Source organism: Rana temporaria, chromosome 4 (genome assembly GCF_905171775.1).
Source record: "Rana temporaria chromosome 4, aRanTem1.1, whole genome shotgun sequence".
NCBI lineage: Eukaryota > Metazoa > Chordata > Amphibia > Anura > Ranidae > Rana > Rana temporaria.
In genome coordinates, this window is record NC_053492.1 from 42,424,491 (window position 1) to 42,441,177 (window position 16,687).

Consider the following 16,687-nt stretch of genomic DNA (forward strand, 5'->3'; position numbering starts at 1 on the left):
TTTCCCATCCAATGCACACCAACTGTAGTTTGAAATCAGGCTAATGTTGGGATTGACAGCAATGGCTGATACAAACAGAAAGAAGCCAGAGCTCAGAGAACTGTAGTGAGTGGCCTTTTATTTTAGAATAAGGTTAACCCAAACACATACCAAACCTTGGCAGTCCCATCCCATGTATCACATACCTGTTATGTATCTGAGATAGGAAAGAGACATGTCTCAGCTAAAGGCACACCCTTGTCACAGTCCCATCATATGATTCCTAAAAAAGGTTGTGGAGCTATGGCGTCAGAAACTCGATGAATTCTTTAATAGGAAAATATACTGTATTATCAGTAAACACACATTGTGAGTTATTATCCACTTGAGTGCCCAGCTTTTTTTCCCTATAACACATTTCAGTCCTGCTGTTTTTTTTCTGGCGATGTCTCAGTTTCACGCTTTAGTTTTGTAGTCTACCCTAACATATCAAACATCATTTTTCTTGGGACAGGTAGAGCTTTAATTTTATGGTAGATTTTGCTACATATATTTTTATTTTCTAGGTTTTAATTAGAAAAAAATAGGGAAAAATGTGTAAAATCTTTATTTTCCTTTAATTTTATTTTTTACATTTTTTACAGGCAGCCCCAGATATACATATACCCTGTTTCACCACTTGCAGACTATCCCATGCACATATACAACGAAGGGACAGCATAGACAACATCATCAAGAGATTCAGTTTCTGTTGGACCTAACATTAGAATGTAGGAATATTGTTGTTGACAATGTGCTACCTAGATATGTGTACCTTATAAATTATCCATTGAGTGCATAACTGAAAAATATAAACTTTCTATAGCTTGCTCATAGGCTTGCAGGTGCCAGAAGGTACTAGTTAATAGTACTGGGACCTTAAATTTGTCATCCAGTGGTATGGTAATGGCATCAATATGGATAGTCTGAATATTGGGCTGTCAGTTTTACACACCAAAGGATTTCCCCAACCACCGTAGGTTGTGATAGGGATGAGTGAATCTAGAAATGAAGCATTACTGTACATTGAAATATTTAAGTACAGCTTTCATTTATACAAAAAAATTCTTATACAAAGCTACAATGCCTTGAAAAAGTATTCATACTCCTTGAAATTTTACACATTTGTAATATTACAGCCAAAAATGTAAATATATTTTATTTAATTTTATGTAATAGACCAACACAAAGTGGCACATGATTGTAAAGTGAAATGAAAATGATAAATGGTTTTCAATAGACATGTGCACACTGAAATATCTTGTTTCGGAATTTAGTTTTCGTCCGAAAAATTGATTTATTTAGTTACTCCCGAAATTAGTTTTTATTTATTTTGTTTAATTAAAAAATGCATTTGTCCCAAAATCCGAATTTAAGGGGTTGTAAAAGTTCATTTTTTATTTTATAAATAGGCTACTTTAAGCTAGTGCATTGTTGGTTCACTTACCTTTTCCTTCAATTTCCCTTCTAAATGTTTTTTTTCTTTGTCTGAATTTCTCACTTCCTGTTCCTCCTCAGTAAGGTGCTCAGTAAGCTGTTCTAAATTACTTTCCACCACTCAGATGATGATGGAAAGCTTACTGAGGAGAAACAGGAAGTGAAAAATTCAAACAAAGAAAAACAACATTTAGAAGGGAAATCAAAGGAAAAGGTAAGTGAACCAACAATGCACTAGCTTAAAGGAACCAATTTACAAAAATAAAAGACGAACCTTTACAACCCCTTTAATTAAGATCGAATCTGTCATTGAAGGCTTATGGTGTCTGTCGAATGTTCCAAGAAGATTCGACGGACCAGCTAAACTGTACGACGCTGCGCTCGTACATTTCTGGTCGAATTTTCCGCCTACAAGCTATAGAAGAATTCTAATGTTGTATGACACTAGTAATAATTTTATTTATAAATTATTATTACTAGTCAATCAACATCCAAATTCTTTTATAGCTTATGGGCGAAGCATTTGACCAGAAATGTACGATTGCGGCGTCGTACAGTTTAGCTGCTACGTCGAATCTTCTTAGAACTTTCGACAGACACCATAATCCTTCAATGACATGTAGCGCCCCCTTACTTTTAGTACGGGCGCTACGCTAAAGGTAGTGGGAATGGGAGGATTAACTTACTCCCATTCACAGTTTATGGAAATTTAGGCTGTTGCCATTTTCAGAATTTTCCTGTGGGTCAGTCTGCGCTCCGGGGGGATGCGTTATCACCCCCGGGCGGCAGCTGGCGCTAGAGGGGTTCTGACAAACCCACCTTCTCCCAGCAGCCAATCAGAGGAGTTCTCGCCTCGTTGGTGCGCGCATCCATGGGCCCCCGCCACCGTGGCCTGCTCTACTGAGGTCACGCACCATGCGGAGCCTCATCCCAACTTAGAGAGGGGCCCCCAGCGACTGGCTGGGTCCCAACCTTCTGCTGAGAGGATCCTAAGCCGGGAGCTGTGCGGTGGGGGGTTGGCTCGGGAGAACCTAAAATCAGAGGGTTGTCCAGGAGGCCTAGACGAACCATCGGGGATCCAGTCACCACACTGCATGACAGGTATGTTCAAGCTGTCAGTGGGTGACACTATCTTAATTGACTGGGAGGATTTACTCAATCTAGTCTCACAAATCTCAAATTGTCAAGCCTGTGGCAGAGGCCTGTTTCCTCCCAGTGATCCTTAAGTGGTGCTCCGGCTGCCAGGCCTGTGATAGACGCCTGTCCGGGGGCACTTTACCCACTCTGATTGTGGTGGCGACGAATTGGGTTACATTATTGCTGAGAGCAGGCTTGCTCTCTCTTTCATATGCAGGGCCTGATACTAAAGTTTCTCTACGCTCATCAACCTTTCTCTACTGTGTGTCACGTTGATGTTGGCCATGTTGGGCCTTGGAAAAAAGCATTAAAAACTCAATTGACGCCTGGACACTTGCTCTTTACTCACACTCACAGCTATCACCCTAGACCAAGTCAAAAAACTAACTTAATAGGCCGATCCCAAACAAAAACCAGCGGCTCCTTCGGGGGTGAGCGCTACAGACAGATTCAACATTTGTACGTTTTTCGCTGCTTCGTCGAATCTTCGTCGTTCATGTCGAATGGTCTACCCCAACACTGTCTCTATAATGTTGAATCTTTTTTCTCTGTCGAATCTTTCCTCTCTATGTAGAATAATTCTGGATTAATAGAGTTAAGGTTAGGCACATTCGACCACAGGTTCGATAGACACAGATCGCTATTGTCAACGTCATGTCAAATCTATCTATATCGAACTGTTGTAGCAACGAAAACTAAAATAAAGCATTTTTTTATGTCGGATCTTTCAGATTCTGCGTATTCGTTTTTGTTAAAACGATAACGAAAATACCCGAAATTCGGACCAAAATGCATTCGGACGAAAACGAATGCACATGTCTAGTTTTCAAAATGTTTTACAAATAAATATCTGAAAAGTGTGGCATGCATTTGTATTCAGCCCCCTTTACTTTGATACCCCCAACTAAAATCTAGTTGAGCCAATTGCCTTCAGAAGTCACCTAATTCGTAAAAAAAAAGTCCATATGTGTGTAATTTAGTTTCAGTACAAATACAGCTGTTTTGTGAAGCCTTCGCGGACAAAAAGCATCATGAAGACCAAGGAATACACCAGACATGTCAGGGATAAAGTTTTAAAGTTTATAGCAGGGTTAGGTTATAAAAAAATATCCCAAGCTTTGAACATCTCACAGAGCACCGTTCAATTCATCATCCGAAAATGGAAAGAGTATGGCACAACTGAAAACCTACCATGACATGGCCTTCCACCTAAACTGACAGGCGGGGCAAGGAGAGCATTAATCAGAGAAGCAGCCAAGAGGTCCATGGTAACTCTGGAGGAGCTGCAGAGATCCACAGCTCAGGTGGTGGAATCTGTCCACAGGACAACTATTATGCCGTGTACACACGATCGTTTTCATCAGACGAACCGATCGTGCGTGGGCCCCATCGTTTTTTTATCCATCGGTGAAAAAACTAGGAACTTGTTTTAAAATTATCTGATGGTTAAAAAACCGATAGAAAAAAACGATCGTCTGTGGGCACGTCCATCGGTTAAAAATCCATGCATGCTCAGAATCAAGTCGACGCATGCTCGGAAGCATTGAACTTCATTTTTCTCAGCACGTCGTTGTGTTTTACGTCACCGCGTTCTGACACAATCGTTTTTTTAACTGATGGTGTGTAGGCAAGACTGATGAAGTCAGCTTCATCGGATATCTGATGGAAAAATCCATCAGACCGTTTTCATCGGATGAACCGATCGTGTGTACAGGGCATTAGTCGTGAACTCCACAAATCTGGCCTTTATGGAAGAGTGTCGAGAAGAAAGCCATTGTTAAAAGAAAGCCAGAAGAAGTCCTGTTTGCAGTTTGCAAGAAGCCATGTGGAGGACACAGCAAACATGTGGAAGAAGGTGTAGCAGAAAACTAACAGTGCACATCACCCTGAACACACCATCCCCACCGTGAAACATGGTGGTGGCAGCATCATGTTGTGGGGATGCTTTTCTTAAGCAGGGACAGGGAAGCTGATCAGAGTTGATGAGAAGATGGACGGAGCCAAATTCAGGGCAATCTTAGAAGAAAACCTGTTAGGCCTCGTACGCAAGAAACTTGCTGGGATTTTTTTTTTGCCGAGGAAACCGGTCGTGTGTACATTTTTCGACGAGGAAACTGTTGAGGATCCCGTCGAGCCAAAAAGGGAGCATGTCTTCTTTTTCCTCGATGGGAATGGAGAAACTTGCCTTGTCGAGTTCCTCGACAGCCTAACAAGGAACTCAACGAGGAAAACGATGTGTTTCGCCGGTCGTGTGTACGAGGCTTCAGAGTCTGCAAAAGACTTGGGACTGTGGCAGAGGGATGTCCAGCAGGACAACAACCCTAAACAAACAGCCAGAGATACAATGAAGTGGTTTAGATCAAAGCATAATTATGTGTTTGAATGCTCCAGTCGAAGTCCAAACCTAAATCCAATAGAAAATCTGTGGCAAAACTTGAAAATTGCTGTTCACAGACGCTCTCCATCCAATCTGACAGAGCTTGAGCTATTTTGCAAAGAAGAACTGGCAAAAATGTCACTCTCTAGATGTGCAAAGCTGGTAGAGACATTCCCAAAAAGACTTGCAGCTAAAATAGCAGTGAAAGGTTCTACAAAGTATTTACTCAGGGGGGCTGAATACAAATGCACGCCACACTTTTCACATATTTATTTGTAAAAACTTTTGAAAACAATTTATCATTTTCCTTCCATTTCACAATTATGTGCCACTTTGTGTTGGTCTATCACATAAAATCCCAATAAAATGTCAAGGGGTATGAATACTTTTTCAAGGCACTGTATATTCAGTATGAACCATTATTCATACGGGTTACTAATATTCAAATAATTTGGGGATTGCAATTTTAATGATTCATATTTTTTAACATTAATTATATAGATTATAATACCATTTTGTATTATATTATATCAAATATTGTATCATTATTATTTTGTTATTTATATTATTCAGGGCTTTTTTTCTTAGAGAATAGGTGCAGGAACTCCCCCTTTCTGAGTCACCTCTTTTTTCCGCCCCTACCCACCTACAAGCACCATTCCTTGGTTTCACCCCTTACCCACCTCCCAGTACTGTAATTTGTATGAAATTTGGAAATAACAAGAAAAGCACTAAAATAGATCCCCTGCAGCCAGTAACAATACCCCCCAGCAACAATAGATCCCCCCGCAACAATGGATCACCCACAACAAAATTCCCCCCAAGCAACAATAGACTCCTGGCATCAACAACACATCTCTCACAGCCAACATCAATGGACCCCCTCCCTCAACAGTAGATCTCTCCCAACAACTGACCCCAGCAGTATAAGACCCATCCCCAGCAACAATAGATCTCCCACCAGAAACAATAGATCTCCTCAACTACAATAGACCCCTTGTGCTGGAGGTGCCGGAACTGTGTTCCCCCGCATTCCCGCTGAAAAAAAGTCCTGTAGCCGGATTCAGAAAGACTTACAACGGCGTATCAGTAAATACGCTGTCGTAAGTCCGAATGCGCGCCGTCGTATATTTAAGCGTATTCTGGAAACCAGATACGCTTAAATTTGGCCAAGATACGACCGACGTAAGTCTCCTACGCCGTCGTATCTTATGTGAATATTTACGCTGGCCGCTAGGGGCGTGTACGTGGATTTACGCGTCGAATATGTAAATGAGCAAGATACGCCGATTCATGAACATACGTAAGCCCGTCGCAGTAAGATACGCCGTTTACGTAAGATATACGCCGGCGTAAAGATAAACCACCAAAAAGATGGCGCAGCCCATGCAAGGTATGGACGACGGAACAGCCGTCATATTTTACGTCGTTTGCGTAAGCGTACGTGAATGGGACTGGGCGTAGGTTACGTTCACGTCGAAAGCATTGAGCCGACGTCGTTACGTAGGGAGTATTTGCGACGTGATTCTGAGCATGCGCCATACGAACGGCCCTCATTAACATGGGGTCATGGTTCATTTAAATGTAGCCCGCCCACTACATGCCTACTTTGAATTAGGCGGGGTTACACCGGCCCATTTGCGCTACGCCAACGTAACTTACGGAGCAAGTGCTTTGTGAATACTGTACTTGCCTCTCTATGTTACGTCGGCGTAGCGCATATGAGATGCGCTACGCCGGCTTAAACATACGCCGCTCTACCTGAATCCGGCTACTGATATTTTTATATATATATATATATATATATGCGGTTCTGTGCAGGCACATAACACAATACACTTTTGATGTCTGTCTGTGAGTAATGTCTGGGCGCTGACTCAGCACCAGGAACGCTCTCTATTACACCTCTGTATACAGAGCACACAATGGAGGATTTACTGTATTTGCCTTCTAAGTCAGCCGGGCTCTTTCATGTCAGCGGAGACCTAACCGTGTTTTATTGATCCAAGCCGGAAGCACACAGGAAGCCAAACTCAATGAGTGCCACAATATTACTGTGTTAGGTTATTATTAGCCTTATAATGGGCTTTCAAAGCAAAACAGGTGCAGCATACCTTCATAGATGGCTTTTCTTAAAGGATCTTCAGATACACACAGCTGGCAAAACCACCAGGTCACAGCGGACAGAACTAGTGACATACTGTAAATCATCAAAAATGAACGTACTAAAGCTAAAGTGGTTCAAGTAGTCAGAAAGTGCGATAGAGGTCATAACCTTCGAGGAGCACCATCCCAAGGAGAGTTCATCCAATCTGTACTCCTTCATACCCAGGGTCGGTGCTACCACTAGGCAGCTGCCTAGGTTGCACTTCTGCCTAGGGGGCGCCCGGCCACTGGTGTTTCTACTCTCTTATCTCTGCAGCAAGCAACAAAGTCTCAGCATCAGCAGGCAGCCGCCGCTCTGTTTGCACATAGTAGAGGACTGTGTCTGTGTCCCGACTCCCGAATGAATAGAAGCAAGCAAACATTCATTGATGGGCACTGGTAGGCTGCATTGATGGGCGCTGGTAGGCTGCATTTGATGGGCGTTGGTGAGGCTGCATTAATGGGTGCTGGTGAGGCGGCATTTGATGGGAGCTGATGAGGCTGCATTTGATGGGTGCTGGTGGGCTTCATTTTATGGGTGCTTTATTAAAAAGATGGGGTATACATTGCCAGGGAAAAGGGGTGGGGTCAGGGGTGGAGCCGAGGGGGCGGCAAAAATTTGGTTTTGCCTAGGGCAGGGATATGCAATTAGCAGACCTCCAGCTGTTGCAGAACTACAAGTCCCATGAGGCATAGCAAGACTCTGACAGCCACAAGCATGACACCCATCAGCAGAGGCATGATGGGACTTGTAGTTTTGCAACAGCTGGAGGTCCGCTAATTGCATATCCCTGGCCTAAGGTGTCAAAAATCCTTGCATCAGCCCTGTTCATACCAACCAAATGAAAGGATTGGGTTGTAGACATCGATGCTCATTGGTGCTCTCATAGAGAACCGTTATCAGATAGAATGGATGCTAAAATATTTTTTCTCTGCACTGCATGCAATATTTAATGGAGAACTCCAGGAAAAACAGTACTCATTCAATTATACATAAGTGTAGCGCCCTCATGGTAGGTAGGTAATAGACATAATAGTTTGTAGGATAGGTCAATTTAGGCTTTTAGGCTTTAGGTTTGTTTTAATCTGATCTGGGCTGGGAGTGGCTCAGGGTAGCAGCTGGTGACTCACAGGCAGCATCACTAAGACCTCCCTCTTTTTTCTACAGTTTGCTGGAAAAATCTGGGAAGAGAAAAGGAGAGGAGAGGTGGAGCCTTGGGGGTTAAGGGAGCCCTGACCAATCCCCAACCTGGATTGGCAGGGGCAGGCCTCCTTAAAGTTATTGTAAAGGCTTGTTTGGGTTTTTTTTAAATAGCAAACATGTTATACTTACCTCCTCTGTGCAGTTGGTTTTGCACAGGGCAGCCTGGATCCTCCTTTTTCGGGTCCCTCTTTGCTGTTCCTAGCCCCTCCCTCCTTTGAGTGCTCCTCAGCCAGAAGCTTGCTACAGGGGGCACTAAAGCCGAGTCAGAGCTCTGTGTATCCATTCAGACATGGAGCCCCAACCTGGTCCCACCCCTTCTCTCCCCTGATTGGCTGACTGACTTTGATTGACAGCCGCGGGGGCCAATGGCGACGCTGCTCTGTCTCAGCCAATCAGGAGGAGTATCCTGGGTGGCTGAGGGGAACATGGACATTGCTGGAGAGAGAAGGGGCTCAGGTAGGTAATTTGAGGGGTGTTGGGGAGGCTGCTACACACAAAGTTTTTTTTTATCTAAATGCATTAAGATAAAAAACCTTCTGCCTTTAAAACTCCTAGAAAATCCCCAGGGTCAGCCCAGCCGGAGAGGCGGTATTGGGGTGGAAGAGCTGGAGATGAAGTGCTAGGCTGTCAGGGCCTTTGAGGAAGCTCCCAAGTCTGTAGGGGTGATCTTGGGCCTCGGCTCGGGTGCAGACGAGACCCTCTACAAACCACAGGGGTGTCCAGGGCAGGAGGCACAGAACTAGGAGCAGGAGAGGACAGCGGAAGAGAGCACTTCCGGGAAAGTTTTCATGGAGAGGAACAACTGGTCGCATCCAGGAGGGCTGGTGAGTGACATGCACAGGTCTGAGAGGACTAGGAGGATGCAGTCTGGGATGGTGCAATACCAGATTGTATTGCTTAACCACTTGCCGACTGCCTCAAGTAGATATACATCGGCAGAATGGCATGGGCAGGCAAAGCAACTTACAGGTACGTTGCTTTGAATCTGCCGCCTAGCGAGCGCACAATGTCCGCCAGTGTCCCGCGATTGTGTCACAGAGAGTCAGAACGGGGGGATGCCTGTGTAAACAAGGCATCTCTCTGTTCTAGTGACAGGACACTGATCATCTGTTCCTTGTAATCGGGAGCAGAGATCAGTGTCGTGTCACTTGTAGCCCAGCCCCCACAATGTTAGAATCACTCCCTAGGACACACTTAACCCCTTCCCCGCCCCCTACTGGTTAACCCCTTCACTGCCAGTGTCATTTACACAGTAATCAGTGCATTTTTATAGCACTGATCGCTGCATAAATGACAATGGTCCCAAATAGCGTCAAAAGTGCCTGATGTGCTCGCCATAATGTCGCAGTCACGATAAAAAATCGCAGATCGCTGCCATAACTAGTAAAAAAAAAATAGTAATAAAAATGTCATAAAACTATCCCCTATTTTGCAGACGTTATAACTTTTGCGCAAACCAATCAATATACGCTTATTGCATTTTTTTTTACCAAAAATATGTAGAAGAATACGTATCGGCCTAAACTGAGGAAAACATTTGTTTTTTGTTTTATATATTTTTGGGGATACTTATTATAGCAAAAAGTAAAAAATATATATTTTTTTTCAAAATTGTCGCTCTATTTTTGATTATAGTGCAAAAAATTAAAACCACAGAGGTGATCAAATAACACCAAAAGAAAGCTCTATTTGTGGGAAAAAAAAGGACGTCAATTTTGTTTGGGTGCCACGTCACATGTCCGTGCAATTGTCAGTTAAAGGGGTTGTAAAGGTAAAAGTTTTTTCACCTTAAAAAAAACATCCGATGGTACCAGCCCCCCCCCCCCCCCCCCCCGAGCCCCCGTTTTACTTACCTGACCGTTTGAAATTCCCGGGCGCGTTCACGTGATGTTCTTGGTTTCCCAGCCTGGCCGTTGATTGGCTAGGCTGGGCGGATTGATAGCAGCGCAGCCATTGGCTGGCGCTGCTGTCAATCACAGCGGATGACTCGGTGCGCCGCTGCAAAACTAACTGCACAGCGGAGGTAAGTATAACATGTTTGTTATTTAAAAAAAAAAAACATTTCTGCCTTTAGTGTCCCTTTAAAGCGATGCAGTGCCGAATCGCAGTGTCTGATTGTAAGATAAATGGTTCACATATATTTATTACAGCTGTACAGAATTACTTAACCACTTAAAGCGGGGGTTCACCCTATTAATAAAAAAAAAAAAAAAAAAAAATTCTTCTAGCATAAAATTCGGCATAGTAGCGCGAGCTACAGTATGCCTGTCTTTATTTTTTTATCCCCTTACTCACTGTGCACTTGTAGATAGAAGATTACGACTCCCCGCGGGGAATGGGCGTTCCTATGGAGAGGGAGCATGATTGACGGCCGGCTATGGCACGTCACGCTTCTCCGGAAATACCCGAAATAGGACTTGGCGCTTCACGGCACCTGCGTATAGTCTGTGCGCAGGCGCCGTATAGCGCCGTGAAGAGCCGAGACCTGTTCCGGCTGTCTTCGGGGAGGGTGACGTGCCAGAGCTGGCCGTCAATCATGCTCCCTCAAAAAAACAACTAGCATGCATATTTGAATTCATAGTGCTATTGATATGTTGGAATCACTATAACAAATAGGTTGCCCTATTTACGACACATTCTAATGAGTCCAAGTGAAAAGGGGTGAGCAAATCAATGTCCTATATTCAAAGGAAAGGGCGCATCAGATGGTGGTTTGATAGCTGGAAATACACTGCTCTTCTACAAGTAAAATGGTGACATCAAACCAAAAGGAACCACAGAACAGTGATGAGATAGAAAGGAAATCCTCCACCTTCCTAACAAACTGCCTCTTACCGAAAGGGAAGATCCCATCCAGAGATCTTCTGTTGGCGTGTGGCTTTCTAACCCAGCCTAGGGGTCTATAGCGGGATAGCTCCTCCCATATCCTTCCTCACCTTGGCTGTAATTATAACTGATCATCTGTGAGCGGTTGGAGATTCATTTGATACCGGAGAAAGGATATCCCGCTATAGACCCCTAGGCTGGGTTAGAAAGCCACACGCCAACAGAAGATCTCTGGTTGGGATCTTCCCTTTCGGTAAAAGGCAGTTTGTTATTGAGGATTTCCTTTCTATACCATCACTGTTCTGTGGTTCCTTTTGGTTTGATGTCACCATTTTTCTTGTAGAAGAGCAGTGTGTTTCCAGCTATCAAACCACCATCTGATGCGTCCTTTCCTTTGAATATAGGACATTGATTTGCACTATGAATTCAAATATGCATGCTAGTTGGTTTTTTGTTTGAATTATCACGTTATTTGCGCAGCTTGTTTTTTCTATATTGGTCCATTTTGTGTGTGTCTCACATTTAAAGTTGCAGCATTTTTTTTTTTTTTTGTTATTCTACTTGACAGCGCAGTATTACCACAATTCTTACAGTGAGAGGGATCTATCCGGGTGAGCAATACCCACTCTGGCTAGGGTGGCGACAAGAACTGTTTGCTGGAAGCAGGAGTGTTTCCTTACTTTGATTAACCACTTAAGGACCGCCTCCTGCACATATACGTCGGCAGAATGGCACGGCTGGGCACATGTACGTATATATACGTCCTGTACTTGTACCCAGCCGTGGGTCGCGGGCGCGCGCCCGTGGCGCGCTCCCGCCACCCGGTCCGAAGCTCCGGGACCGGGACCGCGGGTCCCGCGGACCCGATCGCCGCTCGAGTGCGGCGATCGGTCCCCGGAGCTGAAGAGCGGGGAGAGCCGTGTGTAAACACGGCTTCCCCGTGCTTCACTGTGGCGGCGTATCGATCGCGTCATTCCCTTTATAGGGAAGACACGATCGATGACGTCACACCTACAGCCACACCCCCCTACAGTTGTAAACACTAACACAGTGAACCCTAACTCCTACAGCGCCCCCTGTGGTTAACTCCCAAACTGCAACTGTCATTTTCACAATAAAGAATGCAATTTAAATGCATTTTTTGCTGTGAAAAGGACAATGGTCCCAAAAATGTGTCAAAATTGTCCGAAGTGTCCGCCATAATGTCGCAGTCACGAAAAAAATCGCTGATCGCCGCCATTAGTAGTAAAAAAAAAAAAATGCAATAAAACTATCCCCTATTTTGTAAACGCTATAAATTTTGCGCAAACCAACCGATAAACGATTATTGCGATTTTTTTTACCAAAAATAGGTAGAAGAATACGTATCGGCCTAAACTGAGGAAAAAAAAAATATTATATATGTTTTTGGGGGATGTTTATTATAGCAAAAAGTAAAAAATATTGCATTTTTTTCAAAATTGTCGCTCTATTTTTGTTTATAGCGCAAAAAATAAAAACCGCCGAGGTGATCAAATACCACCAAAAGAAAGCTCTATTTGTGGGGAAAAAAGGACGCCAATTTTGTTTGGAAGCCACGTCGCACGACCGCGCAATTGTCTGTTAAAGCGACGCAGTCCCGAACTGTAAAAACACCTTTGGTCTTTAGCCAGCATATTGGTCCGGGGCTTAAGTGGTTAAACACCTGAACCTACCTATTTACCCTTCCACCCCTCCAACAACTTCTTATTTTCTTACCAAGTTCTGCAAATAAATCTTAGAAAAAAAGGGTGAAGTGTGGACATTGAACTGTTTCAACTCTCTACTACTACCCTGGACAGCGAGAAAATAGAGGTAACATGCCGCCCAAAATACTCAGCAGTTCCTTCAGTGGTAAGTGCTACACTATTAAATTGATAGCAATGTTATTGAGAATAGTTCATTCCCTAATGAAGTGATGGTGATGCCACTAACACATATTAGAATGATATTAATCATCCCAACCCCTAAAGGAATTTAATTGATGTCCCCATTCATGTGTAAACTGATACTGATGTCACTAAACACAAGGGAATTGATATTTTTCATATTGATGCCACCAATTAGTGAACTGACAGCAATGTCACCAACAACTAGATAACTGACACTAATGTCACCAGTCCCTGGAGAACTGAAAGCAGTGTCTCAATCCATAATGAACGGACAGTGAAATTGCCAACTAATGGAATGATAGCGATGTCACCAATCTCTAACGGACTGATACTGATGTCACTAATCCATAGTGAATTGATAGTGTTGTTACTGACAATGGTTACATCACCAATCCCTAATGAAGTCATGGTGATGCCTAGTGAACTGACAGCTATGTCACCAACCACTAGTTAACTGACACTGATGTCACCAGTCCCTAGAGAACTGACAGTGATATCACCAACCACTAGTCAACCACTGATGTCACCACCCACTAGTTAACTGACACTGATGTCACCACCCACTAGTTAACTGACACTGATGGCACCACCCACTAGTTAACTGACACTGATGTCACCACCCACTAGTTAACTGACACTGATGGCACCACCCACTAGTTAACTGACACTGATGTCACCAGTCCCTAGAGAACTGACAGTGATGTCACCAACCACTAGTCAACCACTGATGTCACCAACCACTAGTTAACTGACACTGATGTCACCACCCACTAGTTAACTGACACTGATGGCACCACCCACTAGTTAACTGACACTGATGTCACCAGTCCCTAGAGAACTGACAGTGATGTCACCAACCACTAGTCAACCACTGATGTCACCAACCACTAGTTAACTGACACTGATGTCACCACCCACTAGTTAACTGACACTGATGGCACCACCCACTAGTTAACTGACACTGATGGCACCACCCACTTGTTAACTGACACTGATGTCACCACCCACTAGTTAACTGACACTGATGTCACCACCCACTAGTTAACTGACACTGATGTCACCACCCACTAGTGAACTGATACCAAAGTCTCAATTCATAATGAACCAACAGTGATGTAACCAACTACTAATGAACTGATACTGATGTTACCAACCTCTAGTGAACTGATATTGATATCACCAATCCATAGTGAATTGACAGTGATGTTACCAAGTAGTGAACCAAGAGTGATGTCGCCAGCCACGAGTAAACTGGTATTGATGTCACCAATCCCTTGTGAACTCATAGTGGTGTCTCCAATATCTAGTCAACTGACAAACAACATTCCCCAAACCTTTGGACCTGTAGCAGGAAATAAAGTCCTTTCTCAAGCGATGTTGTCACCAATCCCTATCAAAGACATAAATATTTCACCTTCTTCAGTGAACTGATTTCATCAATCCCTGCCCAACAATTAGTAAGGTTACCAATGATATCGCCATGCCTGCGGCTATGAGGATTAGACTGGTGAGTACTAATTTCTTTGTACCACCAGCGTTTCAAAATGCTATTTAAAAAAACCTGTTTTGCCGCGGAACTCCCGCTTTAATGAAATAATAATTATATCACCAGCCTCTTTATATATCTCTATAGCTTCCTTTACCTTAGTGCAGTCCTCCTTCACTTACCTCATCCTTCCATTTTGCTTTTAAATGTCCTTATTTCTTCTGAGAAATCCTCACTTCCTGTTCTTCTGTCTGTGACTCCACACAGTAATGAGAGGCTTTCTCCCTGGTGTGGAGTGTCGTGCTCGCCCCCTCCCTTTGACTACCGGAGAGTCAGGACGCTCTCTACGTTGCAGATAGAAAAAGGAGCTGTGTGTTAGTGGGCGTCTTGACTCTCCTGTAGTCCAAGGGAGGGGGCGAGCACAACACTCCACACCAGGGAGAAAGCCTCACATTACTGTGTGGAGTTACAGACAGAAGAACAGGAAGTGAGGATTTCTCAGAAGAAATAAGGACATTTAAAAGCAAAATTGAAGGATGAGGTAGGTGAAGGAGGACTGCACTAAGGTAAAGGACAGGGCCGATCCTAGGGTCACAGGCGCCTGGGTGCAGAAATATTTCTGGTGCCCCCACATGGGCGTCGTCATTTTACTAACTCCTCCCCTTTACAAATGTTTCTTTGGCAATGAGTCAACCACAGAGATGCTCCCCCCACAAAGTCTTCATTACCCTGGGATCCTTACATGATCTCTTAACAATAAACAAAATACAGGAAGAGAAGCAGAGTACGTTATTGGGACCTGGAGGGGGGCCTCTGTGATGGACACAGAGAGGGCTTCTGTTAGAGAATCTGTTGGATGTTTGGCGCCCCCACCTCTGCAGGCGCCTGGGTGCAATGCACCCTGTGCACCCTGCCTAGGATCGGCCCTGGTAAAGGAAGCTATTTAGGGGGGAAAAAATTGTACCTTTACAACCCCTTTAGGAATGGCCAACCTAGAGGACCACATTCTTTACATTAATAATAATAATATTATCAACTTACAGTAGCACAACACAAGTTATTTTATCAAGCAAGAGCGCCATCCAAAGCCTGGTAACCTATAGCAACCATCCAGTACGGTATCTGTCACAGAGCTGACCACAATGAGGTGCTGGGTGATTGGTGGCTCTGCGCACTTTGAACATTACCGCTGCTCTGTTGGTGAATACTATGCATGGATCTCACTATAACAATGCATGACCTGGCCCCTATGGCTGTCGTCATACACAGGTGCATGGAGTAAACAGGCCAGACAACACATACCAATAAGAGTCAGACAGGGAGGCTCACCGAAGCAGTCCTGGCTTCTGTTTCTTGTGGTCTTCTTGCTGCACAGATGTTACTGTCTGCATCTCCTCCCAACCTGCAGGTCATTGTGCATGCTGGCTGCTGTGTCTTGTCTGCATTCACTCTGGGCTGTGCCTCCCCATTTTCTATGTCCCTCTCTCTTTTTTTTTTTTTTTCTCCAAATGACTTTTTTGTTGCGTCAGGACAGTTGCCAGGAGACGACAGAGCTATTCCAGCGCAGCTTCTCTCTCCTTTATATCCAGAGGGCTGAGGACACATCTAGGCTACCTTCCTGCAGGGCCAGGGGGATGCAAGGGTCCTATCGCCCGCCATGTTTGCTCGTCAAGTCTACGCGAACGCTCTCCTCTAAATCCGTATATCAAGGAGTTTTGATATCTAAATATTAACCAGTTCGGCTCTTGAGCATTTTAATTTTTTTTTAGATTTTTGCACTCGTGTAAAAATCTGCATTTTTGGCTATAAAAAGTACTTAAATCCTCTGCAGAACATTATTAGCCAGGTTCAGGTAGCCGGGCGCATCTTTCCGGCGGCGTATCGTATCCTATTTACGCTACGCCGCCGTAAGTAAGTGAGGCAAGTACTGTATTCACAAAGCACTTGCCTCCTAACTTACGGGGGCGTAGCGTAAATGGGGCCGGCGTAAGCGCGCCTAATTCAAATGAGGATGGGGGGGCGTGTTTTATGTAAATGTTTGGTGACCCGAAGTGATTGACGTTTTTTACGAACAGCACATGCGCCGTCCGTGTACATATCCCAGTGTGCATTGCTCCAAAGTACGCCGCAAGGACGTATTGGTTTCG

The 16,687-nt window shown here is 44.2% G+C and overlaps 1 protein-coding gene across 1 annotated transcript in view; it reads right to left on the minus strand.

Moving 5' to 3' along the window:
- FAM167A (family with sequence similarity 167 member A) overlaps positions 1-16,066 on the minus strand; it is a 104,517-nt gene extending 88,451 nt beyond the window's left edge. The window contains exon 1 of the mRNA XM_040348336.1: positions 15,843-16,066. The gene's annotated coding sequence lies outside the window, so the exon portion shown is untranslated. The remainder of the gene's footprint in view (positions 1-15,842) is intronic.
- Between the last annotated feature and the right edge of the window lie 621 nt (positions 16,067-16,687).